This window comes from Manduca sexta, unplaced genomic scaffold (genome assembly GCF_014839805.1).
Source record: "Manduca sexta isolate Smith_Timp_Sample1 unplaced genomic scaffold, JHU_Msex_v1.0 HiC_scaffold_2362, whole genome shotgun sequence".
Lineage (NCBI taxonomy): Eukaryota > Metazoa > Arthropoda > Insecta > Lepidoptera > Sphingidae > Manduca > Manduca sexta.
The window spans coordinates 10,632-24,442 of record NW_023593319.1 but is presented as its reverse complement, the minus strand read 5'-3'; the positions used below and the strand labels follow the sequence as shown (position 1 = coordinate 24,442).

Below are 13,811 nucleotides of genomic sequence, written 5' to 3'. Positions count from 1 at the left end.
ATGTTTGCACTATCAGCAATAAAATAATGAGGTATAAATAATGTAAATATAGAGGTGTAACAATTACTTAATTATAAAGTAAACGTACCAGAACAACTCTTGATGTGTTTATATCAACGTCTAACATAATGAACAGCAATTTGTTTGGATATTTAATTATATAGATAATAAAAGTACCATTATATTCACCACATAAAATAACTCCTACGAATCAACTTCGATCTTTCAACCACTACAATACACAGTGCGTTTTATGTAATACTACGTAAATAAATATAAGCAGTACAGTTTTTTATTTCAAATTAAAATTCCGTGCATTCGGTTAAGTAATTTGAATAATCAATACACATAAATTATTCTTGTAAGGGTTATTATTGTAATTTTATTTTCCCGATGGTTATTTTGTATTTCGGGCTTATTTAAACAACGAACAAATTACGAAAACGACGCAACTCTATAGAAGTTAACCAAATGTTGGATATTTAAATAAGTGCCGCGGCGTGTTTTGTCAGCCCGCGCTTGGCAAACCAATACGTGTGTTAAAGCGAAATCTATGATTATTTCTCAATCGTTCCACATGTCTCACACTCTAAAGATATAAACGCAATAAAAACGACAGCTACAAGTCCGCTGCAACTAAACTCCCATCACGCCTCCGCCAATGATACACAAATCATAATAAACTTCATACAAGTTCAAACTTATGAACTACATCCACCGTGCGCTCTCATAACTATCTCTACATAAACGCCGATGTATGACGTAGAAAGCAACAGACCCACTAGGAACCGGTTCAACTTCACATGAATGCACACACATAAAGTGTCCAATTCAAGTGAGGCCTATGACAGGCTGACCAGTGTCCCCGCTCGGATATACGGCAAGGAATGTTCAAGGGGGGGCGGGCAGATCATACTAGATTGGTACTTACAGTCAACAACGATAAGAAAGCGGACTCAGTTGAGGGTCTGTCAGGCAACAATCTATGTTATGATTAAAAACAGATATTGAAAGAATATCGAGGCAAAAAATAAAAATATTTAGCTTAAAAATATTATTTATTATGTTTGAGCATAACTTTTACTGCTCTATTATGTATGTATAAATACTTAAGAACGTATTATTTACAAATATAGTTGCTATTTTTGGCGAATTTAATATTCAAATTTTTTCCAAATAAAAATTCTTTAAATGCAGCTATATTCCGAAGTATGCATATGTTTTAATATGCAACTCAATGAACGGACGTACTGTAAATAAGAAATTCACATAAAGGTAAACATGAGAGGAAACCTGCGCATCTGTAGCAAGTTATGTTCCTTAATAACATGGATGAAGAAATACGGTCTACAGCAAAATAAATGGTGAACTTTCAAGACCAAGAAAACTGTAATACAAATTAAATATAGCTATTACATGCAATAAATATTTAATACTAGTTGGTACGTAGCACTTTGCTGCCGCAGAAGAAATAATACATTATGTATATGGCTATTATGGTTATGGAAATGAGTAAGACACAATAAAACACTGATCTATTTGTTTCAAACATCTCACTACTATGTTCTATCAAAAACATTTGTCAGTACGATATGCGTGTCACCTACTGGAATTGTTCTATGACTATAAACTTCGCGCAAGTGCAAGCTATAAGTTGGCAAATATTGTCGCAATCGGATGGACGGTATGGAAGCGCATAAAATACATACAAACAATTAATAAATACTAAATTTATACATCAAATAAGGCGTTGTGAGCGACAACGCCTGTGCGAAAGACTTTTCTCGAAATAAAATTTTCACTTATCAGGTACAAAATAGCCTATAAATTTATTTACTATACATATACGTATATTAATCCAGGACATAGACAATCTAAATTTACTTCCAAGACATAAACAAACGTTATACCATCAAAACAACTTTACAAATTTTCCTAATTATAATACTTTGCATTTTATATTCAAATATGGATTATTAAAAATAATAATTACCGTTGACGTATTATGAGCCATTTTAAATTAAAACCTAAAAATAGCTTTTTCATTATAAATAATAACCTGCAATCTAAAGTAAATGGGAGGAGTGATTGATAATGATCACATAGATTAATTTTTATTATCTTTTAATAACTTCCAATTTCAGCAGTGTTTTATCTATTAAACTCCTTCATCAAAATACAACTTAGCAACTGGAGTGTTAACTTATACGTAATCAATTAGTATGTTCATTTGAATATTACAATTATTTATATTGTAAATAGGAATATTTTTGTCACTGAAGAGCATATTAGCATATTCAACATTCTTTATAAAATTATATAATATAGTATTAAAGAATTTATAAAAATCCAGATTGTGTTTTAACCAATTATTTATTACCATAAGTATGGTAATTATTTATTACCATACTTAAACCAGTCGATTAAACATAATTAAATAAACATTATTTCGTTTCATCTTCAATAATTTGTCACCGTGTCGTATCATATAGAATCGCTTAATAATAATACTTTGCAATCGTTTGTTGTCTATTCAGATTTCTACTTTTGAATACTAATGTTTATTTTTGGGAAAAAGTGTGAGTTGAGTTCTGTAATCGCGTTTTTATAGAGAACGATATATAAGGCCGCGTATACATCATTTTACTGTCTTTGGGTTATCTAAATTAAATATTTTATATTCATTATTGTAGATAAAATTTCATGAAATTAATCTATGATTAAAATCATATAATGCATTATTTAAAACAGCTCGAAGATTCCACAAAGCATAGAAATGTCGTGACTAAGATAATTTTATAAACTGCATGCTTAATATACGACAGTTACATATGGTATACAATATGTTAATTTGTATATTTTGTATATCCCAACATAATATATGCAGTTATTTAGATTTTCTAAATATTATGACACCCGAATAATAATTAGGAATATAACAATTAAATTGTGAATTCTCGCTTATAGATAAGTTTGGCAGCCGCATAATTTACATAATCTCATGATTCATATCATCGTGATAAAAAGTAATCTAGGCCTAACGTTATAGTCCTTTAAATAAATAAATATATGGCCAATTATTAAAAATATGGAGACCTTGAATACAGATATTGCCAATTACATTGACAGTAACCTTAGCCCTCGCGCTCTATACGTCAACATGGTATGTAAATTAAAACAACACAGCGGAAATCGGTTAATGCGTTTTGGAGATACGATATTTTTTTTTTATCCAAGTCTCAAAAAGCATGGTAAGTGATTTTTTTTCCAATGATATCGCTTTTAGGGTGCGTACCACCCAAACACGTTATCAATTGAGCCTCGAAACGCATTTAGGTGACTTCAAAATAAAAGTTGGTTTAACGTTGAGATTTAGCCGAGTTGGCACGCTTGTCTTGCCAACCAATAAATTCATTGATAACAAAAAATCTAAAGCTAATGACTTAAAAACAGTCGACGGTAAATCGGGAGTGCGTTGGACTTTGTTCAGAAATATACATTTTTGTTTGCACCGATTAACCGTTACTATTGAATTTTTGGGATGATACAAAGGTATCGTTGGATAGAGCTATAAATATATTTTTTGTATAATGAATGAAATTATAACAATAATATTACTTCAATATTTACAAGATTTTTAAACGTAGCTTAGTTGTCGGCTCATTTAATATTATTGGAATTTTATGAAAAGCGCGATAAAGTAATGTCCGTTCTGTTGATTACACTAATATAATATTGATAATTAATTATCGATTATCCATAACTTTTACGTTAAACGAACGTGTGTGCGTAAAGTAAAAAACAATTATAATAATAGGCGGTTAAACGCGGCTCATAGACACTAAGCAATTAGTATCTAGGTATTGGCATGAAATAGTGGAAGCCATTTCACACTATAACGTAACTTGTACGTTCATTAAGGCGAGTGTCGATGCCCGCGCTGGCGGGTGCAAGTTGCATAAATCAGTCCGGGGAATGCTGCCCGGCGCCCTAATGCGCTTTCGGTGTCGGTTGATAGCTCACCACTCTTCCCTTCAAACCTTCACAAATCACTCTTCAGCATGACGCTCATGATTTGTGGTATTTTGAATAACGCAATCATAATTAAGTTTTTCTTGTTGAACATTCTAATTCATTAACTGTCTTATATTTACTTTGGTTACAACTGTGGTCTAGTAAACAAGCAAGTAGCAAGTTATCATCGCAGCCCATAAACACTTGCAAACAGAGTAAGTAATGTATGTCTTATTAACTAAAGACGATTCAATTAGGTACCTATGTATTCTCGAAATCCTATAAAAGTATGAAAAACCTTCGGAAGTATAAAAAATCCTATTATAATCTAATTATTATTGGAAGCCTATTAATGCTTTATGCTTAAATTTAATGTAAAAATGATAACACTCAATGGAAGTGACTTGGCCTCCATACTAAAAATAAAATAAATATCAAAAAATATGTTTTTGATTGGGGTGTCTATTCGTCTTTAGCATATTACTAAAATTACTATGAAAATTATTTGTTAATATTAGAAATTATTAAATATATAGACACTTAAGAATTCTATGAACAAGTAATTTGCTAATGTTCGCCAATAATCTATAAGTAGTAAAATCGAATCATATTCTATACGTGTGTTCATACTGTTGTTCATACGTGTGTTGATATTATATACCAAATTGCGAGAGAGAAGAGGATTATCAACTCTATTGGGTTTGTAAGCATATCAAGAGTCTATCTATCTAAAATTTACTAATTTTATGAATTGAAATTCATAATTTGGTTACATTCTTTAGATTTCTAAAAGTTATAGGCAGATCCTATCGCCCAGTTGTCTTAAAAAAAATATGATGCTAATATAAATCAATAGCCATTTGGTTTTTTGCCTTATTACCAACATAAAAACTGGTAATAAAACAAAAATAATATTAGTAATTGAGGTTTTGAAATTTATAATTATGACTGTTTTCGTAGAGCGCTCAGTCATAACTTATTTTCATTTGGAAAGAGTGACGACTATAATTAATAGGTATGTAGTGATTTAAAGCTTGTATTAATTTTATATTTGAGATGAGGTAATGACATTTTGTAACCTAACCGCAAAGAGGTTTACCCTTATAACTATTACGCTTTTTAGAGAAATACATTAAATAGTTTAAAGTCGCTAACCTACTAAACAAGCTGTGCTACTTATAAAAAACCGTAGCAGAGCTATTTTAAGTTATACTTACATATTGCAAAACAAAATCCTCCACCGTATCTGTCTGTCTAAACGCAAGAAATTCAAAAACTACCGAACTGATTTCGATAAAATTTGGCATGGAGATATTTTGAGACTCCGGGAACGACATAGATTCCTTTTTATTCAAGAAAAATATGTAGAGGAATAAACTGAAAAAAAATTAAAATTTCATACTGAAAAAACTTTCACGCCGGCAAAAACGCAGAAAAAGCTAGTAAATAAATCGGTTTACTAAAGCTGACAGGTTCACAACACTCACACAAATACAATTTTTCATAGTAGGTTAAAAATAGTCCCATATTATTACAATTCAAAGAACAGACACCAACTGTAAACGAAACATCATGCTACTTTATTTATTTTGTTGATTTCTAAGCATTGCGTTGTCATGACGACTAACGTATGACTTGCAATCGACTGCCACTGCATGGTATTGTACTGCTCAATTTTTGAGATCTGCTAAATCACAACCCAAGAGAGTTTAAAAGAAATAACCCAACTCTACATTAAATCAAAATCTAGTGTCATGTATATCCAGAACGAAGTACTAAGGTAAGGTACACCCGTCAAACCCGAAACAAATATTTACGGATCGCTCATATATTTGTCTCGGTCAACAGGCGCACCACTCGGCATGGAGAGTATCAATGAAAAACCATTCCACGTTACACTTCGTAGACCATTCAGTAATAAGAGTTAAATCACGCATTAATTTTTCTTTCAACAGAATTTGTCTACAATGTGTACTGTGTATCGGTGAATTCGTTTTATCTAAATTAAAGCAAATTTCGACGAAAGCCGATTTTATTATTGCTTTGAAATACAGAATAAAAATATTATTGATCATTTAAAATCCCATAAAAATTAAATATACTCGTAGATTTTAAATACATAAGAATAAATTAAAACTATGCCAAATTCCGTAAAAATGCATTTATTTATGTTGATAGATTGAAATGCGAAATTACATTCCTTGCCAAATGTCAATTGTTTTTTCGCAGCGACAACACAGCCTCTTATAATGTTCCCAAATTCGAATGCAATATAATTAAAATAAAGGTTTTTCGTTTTTGTAACGAGTATGATATTCGGCTCGGCGAATAACGGTGGTGACAACATTAAAGTATATAACTGACGTTATGGCGTAGCCGGTATAATTTCGAAAAGTGTTTTTTTACAATAAATACCAGTTAAATTACTCATTATAAGCTATATGTATGTAGATGGCATTAAGATAAGTTTATGTAATATGTTGTACTAGATATTATATAGATTTTTTGTACAACATAAACATCAATAAATTGTTAGAATATTGTGACAGTATTAAAATGAACTATAGGCCGGTGTAAACATTTCTCGGGTCAGGAAGGGTTTCAAAAATATTTTTTGCATGTGATAATGTAACACGGATGCGATTGAAAATATAAAAACATTGGTAATTTGAAAAAACATAATAATGTGCCATATAATACATTTTTGGAAAAGAAATTTAACAGTACCATCCCGATCGTCTACATTATTTTTTATACGATTGAATGTCTGGTCGATGGAGTCGCTTGCCTGATCCAGTATTAAACAACTGCTTATAAACAGAAGAAACACCACTCCGAACCCTAAATAACAAAGTCAATGGCACTAAACTGCTCGGGTCATCATGAGAATATAATAATAATATATATAATATAATAGAGGCTACGTTTCATAATCTATATATATAAAACAAAGACGGGTTTGTTACAACACTTATAACTCGAGATCTGCTGAACCAATTTTCACGGTTATTGATTCGTTGGATTTGTCTCCGCCCCGAATAGCAGAATACATCTTAAAACAATGAAAACTCAATATGTGTAATAATACTTAATCATTTTAATAAATGCTCATTTTTGTTTATTACATGTCAAACATTTGTTGTCCTATCCTGTCAAGTACTGTAACAACTATTCATGTGTGCGTTCAGAAATTTATTTTGTGTAAAATGTCTCGAAAGTTTAGGTACTGTTATATTTGTTTGTTTTAGACATTAATTTGTGTAAATTATTTATTAATTATTCAATTTAAAAAAAAACATACGCATATTAACTGTAAATGGTAAGAGAGGGAAAGGAATAGGGTAGAGGAGAGAGGGACCATCTTGAATAGAAGTGTATAGACAAATCGAGAAAAATCCAAAATAGCTCGGACCGGGACTCGAACCCGGGACCTTTTGATTACAAGTCAACTGCTCTTCCTTCTGAGCTATCCGAGTTACTTTAGATTCACATTCGTTTTGTCTATATCTATTACCGAGCCACACCGTCCATCATACGGTAGTACATCATACCGCATATTAGCTGTAAATGGTAAGAGAGGGAAAGGAATAGAATGGAGGAGAGAGGGACCATCTCGAATAGAAGTGTATAGACAAATCGAGAAAAATCTAAAATAGCTCGGAATAATACCTAAGATTTATTCTACAGGTTAACAAAAGTGTAAATGTCTTTTTATAGGTTGTCTATGATTTTTCTTGATAAGCTATTGCCTATGTCTCGAAAGTTCAGGCACTGTTATGAATTAATCCGAGTGTATCCCAATCTGCAGAGCACACGTATATATGTATATATATAAAAACTAGCTGACCCGGCAGACTTCATACTACCTCATGGATAAATAAAAGACCTAATCTTTTGTATAAAATGATTTTAAAACAAACAAATCGAATCCGTATTTAATAAAAAAAGCATTTATTGAATAAATAATTTAGCCTATCTCCTACATTGTCACTCACTAAAGAACGCAATTCTGACATAGCAATACGACTATTTTCTTGATCTGTCTGTCTCTGGTCATCAGTGCGGTTAGCACGTGAGGTAGCTCTTCGCACATTTGATTGACTACGACGACCTAAGTCAGGTCGTCTTCTCCCTCGGCATCGTAAATTGTAATTAATCAAAGTGAGAAAATTTCCCGCTCATTTAGCAGTAAAGTGTCACTATCACAAAAAAGAGCACATTACTTGGAATGTCACCAAAGAGAATTATAATATATATGGAAATAGAGAGCCTACTCGTTGGGTTTTTGTGCCAATCGACATTACGGCTGCTTCATACTTGTGAGGTAGAGGGCGTTCGCGATTTTCGTTGCGTTTCACGATTCAGGTTTATTGTGTTTTATTATTTTGCAAACAGTTTTAAAAGTGCAGAAGACGGCAATCCAGGTATTAAAATACTTAGAAGCAGATCTGTATTTGCTATGCCGTCGTAGTATAATATTTCTGACATCTTATTTACAGTGTACTTCTATCATTATCAATACATAATAATTCGATAGTAATAAGATCTAAGAATAAGATCGTTAATCAGACAAACATCATATTGAAAATATTATTTTTATTTTTTTTTTGCTATAACATTTTGTGTACAAAATGCTTATAGTAAGTACTAATGATATTCACATTCAATATTAGATTTACAAAGTATTACACCTCTATTAAGCTATGTAAGCGCTGATAATTTTATCTTAGTTATTAATTATATTCAATGGAAAAGTAAACGATACTACTTTAAAATAAACTGTAATACACTGTAAAATTCCGAAATACTAAATAATAAAATATACTTAAAATTATTTTATGTCTAAAAATACATACTGTGACGAATAATAATTAACATTGATATTTATAATATGCTAAAACATTCTCAATTGTCAAACTATATTTTTATAACAATTGATTTAACTTTATAAAAATATATGAATTCTTTTGTATTTCGATAATCATTTTAATGTATCATCAAATAAATATCAAGTATCAATGTTCAAATAAAAGAGAATTTATTATTTTTTATAAAAATTGCCTAATAATATACGATTCAATATAGAAATACATAAAAATTTACAAATCTAGAACAGCAATTAACTCTGAAACATACTAGCTAGCCATATTATTTATCTTTGTCTTCATCAAAAAGGAAATTCGGATTCTAGCATTATCTTTTTACACAAACAAGTGAAACTAATATTAACAAGAACAAACTTATTCTAAGCCAAACAAAATTATTTCACAAATAAGTCACGCTACTTTTAAAAATTGAAAATGTTCACTGGAAAAGAAATTAACATCAAGTTTACAATGATCATTATACTTATCCATAGAAAAAGGAACTATAAAGATTAGCATTCATTAAAATATACTTTCTTCGTCATGCGAAGGTTGTTTTACTTATGATAATAATAAAAAATATTTTATGTAGATATCAAACAGATTAATTTTACAATTTGTTAAATAAGAAAGATTAAATAATTATAATAAGAACTGATTTAAAACAGGTCTATGAAACCGGGTAGTAATCAACAGCGAAATGCGAATGCGATACAAATTGCCAATACATATTAGATATATACCATAACAGTGGGTATGTACTAAAAAAAAGGAGAGATTCGAACAATTTACGCGATAAAAGCAAAATAATTTCGCACTTGTGTACATGATATTATCTTTAAATTGCCATCACTTAACTATTAATTATGGGTTACGTGGTGGTTAAATTACAACATACAATAAACACAAAATGAGCATTATGATCATATAACGAAATCATAAATAAGTCGTATACAAAATGATAATTGTTATATAAAATATAAAGGAAGTAATGCGAATTGCTACAGAAATGTAGGTACCGGTTGTAACATTAACAAAACATCAACTAAAGCAAGCAGGTCGACGCAGGAACGATTAAATATTTTCTGAACGATGCAATATTATTAGGCGACACAGACGGGTTATATATATATATATATAAATTAATCCTCTATCAACCTGGTATAGCTGGTCCTTCGTTAATTTGACACCTGTATAACTAAAAGCAGATAAGTATGTATTCCTTCATCGAGCCAATTTGTAATTATATGTACAGTCATGATGCTATAGTGAATAGTGCGCCGTTTTATGTGCAATTTTGTTAGTCTATGACGCGTCTATTTGTAAAACGTCTTTGCCGGTGCCACACACAGACAAATATTAGAACACTTGTTTGAACTCATGTTTGGCACGGGTATTTGCGTATTTGTATTCTATTACAGACACTGACCAAATTAAAATTTTTATGGCTTTTACTTTTAGGTTTCCATATATAATCAGTTCTCATTCAAGCAACTCGATAACTTTGAACGCTTGATGTGTGGTCGTAAAACCGATACCGAATGACAAGATAATACGTAAACATTTAAACAAACTTTGCACAAATACGAAAATTCCCGTGCCACACATGAGTTCAAATATTTTTGTTATCTGTGGCGCCGGCATAATATTATCTTTTGACATTGATAAATGACGATGTCTTAGTTTTTTAATAAAAAGAAAGGTGGACCAAGGAACAACTTTATTCAACTGTATGTGTGACGTCATCAAGAATTTCTCGGTTTTTTACTTTTTTGTTTCTTTGAAATTAAGTATTCAAAAAATATGAAAAATACATAATCGTACTCAGAGTAGAAAAATTAAGAAATGTTATTTTTGTTTAAGGCACGTTAACATTTTGAAATGTTAATTTTACGCTGAAGCTGTTGTCCATGAAGGACACATCAGTAAAAAGAATCACACTTGGACTTGATAATTTATCTATTTTAAACTCAAATCAAAGTCGTTTGCCCTTATGGTAATTTTAAAGGATCTTTTAGTAAGGGACCGTAAACACTGTAGTCACAAGAAATCAATCTTATGAGACTGCTAAACATTTTTGTAGATACATATTCTATTTTTAAGATGGGACAGCAAGGGCAGCACCTTTTACCATTTAAATATGAACGTGAAAGATAAAAAAATATCTGTATAAATAATAATAAACAATACGTGAACAAAAAAAAAAGCGGCGTTGGCCTAGTTGATTGTGGAACGGACTGCTAAGACGAATGTCCGCAGGTTCAAATCCAAAGGCACACACCTCTGACTTCTCTAAAAATATTATGTGTATATTCTTTGTGAATTATCGCTTGCTTCAACGGTGAAGGAAAACATCGTGAGGAAACCTACAAACCTGGGAAATTCTCTAGAGGAATTTTCAAGGTTGTGTGAAGTCTACCAATCCGCACTGGGTCAGCGTGGTGGACTAAGGCCTAATCCCTCTCTGTAGTAGAGGAGGCCCGTGCTCAGCAGTGGGCAAGTATATAATACAGGGCTGATATATTATATATTATTATAACGAGTAAGCAACCTACTTAAGTATTTAATGTCTTCTAGCTTATTGAGTTTATACCTAATAATTGAGTATTAATATATATATATATATATATATATATATATATATATATATATATATAATAAGAAAGTCGTGTTAGTTACACTGTTTATAACTCAAGCACGGCTAAACCAATTTGGTTGAAAGTTGGTGGGGAGGTAGCTTAGAACCAGGAAAAGGACGTAGGATACTTTTTACTATTATATAAAGCTGAAGAATTTGTTTGTTTGTTTGAACGCGCTATTCTCAGGAATTACTGCTTCGGACTGAAAAATTCTTGAGTGCTGGATAGCTCACTTATCGAAGAAGACTATGGGTTATATATCATCACGCTATGATCAAAAGGAGCGGAGCAGTAATGAAAACTGTAGCAAAAACGGGGGAACTTTATAACTTTTGAGAGATTTAAACGAAAAACTATATCACGCGGGCGGAGCCGCGGGCAAAAGCTAGTTTACAATAAATAAAAATCGCTACACCCGTTCAATGAATTAAATAAATTGTTAAGTAAAAGTGTGAAATCTACTAACTGACGACATTCTGCTGGAATTCTGCTCTTGCCGTTAAATGTTCAGCCGCAACAGCTCATAAACGGGGTTGTTATTTGTCCTTTAACGCGTATTATGTCATGTTACCAGTATTTTCCTTTCCGTAAATATACAGCTTTAGTTACATCTTTCTTTAACCAACTCTGTTATGGGACCGACATTAACGGGTGCCTGGTCGCATGTTGTGTTGATTACGTTAAGCCCAGCATCAATGGCATCTTCTAAGACAGTTCGTATTAATATTTTTAGCTCTATCTTATTAAGTCCATTTGTGAAATAATATGCTATTGGCTGATTAAAATATTTTTTTTATGCCTTTTATTATAAAAACCCAAGCGTAGTTAGAAAAAGAGTATTTTTAATGTGAAGCAAAATCTTGTATCTTTTTATGGATCATATGACACAGACAAAAGACCAGAGCAAAACAATCTTTTTCCATTATTTCCAACAGTGGAAAATTATAGGATTTATTCCTGCGATTATATTAATTTGGCTTAGTACTCGTTTTACAGTTCTTGATGATGGTAGAGTAAAATACTTGCATGAAAGTTTGTAACATTTAGGACGTTTTTTTTGAATAAAGACAATGTCAATTTTTTTTCCTCTGGTGAAAATCGTCTTCCCTTCGCTTTCGTAAATGTTTTATATTTTTTGGAATAAACCAATTTGAGTACTGTATACCGCGTGTCTTCGGGACCTACTTGTAAGGCAGTAGATATGGTCCGAAAATACTTTAGTAATATCTGAAAAATAAAACATTAATGAATATTACTGTTCGAGCAAGGAAAAGTAACTTGTTGAGTAGGACATATAAGAAGCGGTACATTTGTCCCGTACATAACGTCAAAAAGGAAGAGTGGCTCAAAATTATATATTGTACTACTTTAAACTTTATGTCGCGGCAGTCGCGTTACTCATTCTCCGTGGTTAACTATAGGACGAGGACAGAGAGGTAGACAATTACAATAGGACGTTATTTTAAAATGAATATTATGGTACTGCGTTTCGAGTCGCGAGTCAGAGGAAAGTATTTTGAGTGTTATCATTACAAAATACTGTAAGGCGCACATTAAAGCGCCTCGCCTCAGTACGCCTCGCCTAATTTGAAGTAAGACATTGTACCGGCTCAATGTTAAAATGAGGTTACTCTTACAAACTCTTTTTCATGTCATGTCCTACCCAATTCTAATTAGTAACTATACGTTATCAAATATAGGATGGTAATTTTGACAGCTCCTTCACATGAAGTTTCGTATTTTTTCGGTAAAATTTACTACAGGTAATATCATATTTTATTTTGAAGTGCCACTCATTATCATAATGAACAATCACGGACTATCGCAAATCGCCATTGAAATAAAATAAATCGATAATATAAAAATTTGCATTTAGATTTAATTATATTATTTTTTGCAAATATTCGAGTTGTTTGTAATTTATCACATTTATTGGTAAATAAATCTATAATTAATATATCTAAGGTTTTCACGATTTTAAATAGTTAACACAATGATAACTGCAAGTGGTGTAGGGTTTAAAAAAAACATAAATGGAAATGGCTTACCAATAATAAATAGATAATTCAATAAAAAAAATATTTATATCATCTGAACATACCAAATAATTATGCAACTATCGATATCAAGTTTTATAAAAGTGGTAATCGATAATCGAATACGTTCAATAACGATTATACCTTAGCCTCATCATTAGTGTGATTTGTCAAAATTAACATCCTAAATTTTAAAAAGTTAATTTAATATGACGAAATTTTAAAGGCAGAAATATCCATGATTATTAATTATTTTT

The 13,811-nt window shown here is 31.2% G+C and overlaps 1 non-coding gene across 1 annotated transcript; it reads right to left on the bottom strand.

The window, feature by feature from the left end:
- Positions 1-7,417: 7,417 nt before the first annotated feature.
- Trnat-ugu lies at positions 7,418-7,490 on the bottom strand. Its single transcript has one exon. It is a non-coding gene; the product is annotated as a tRNA-Thr (tRNA).
- Positions 7,491-13,811: the final 6,321 nt, after the last annotated feature.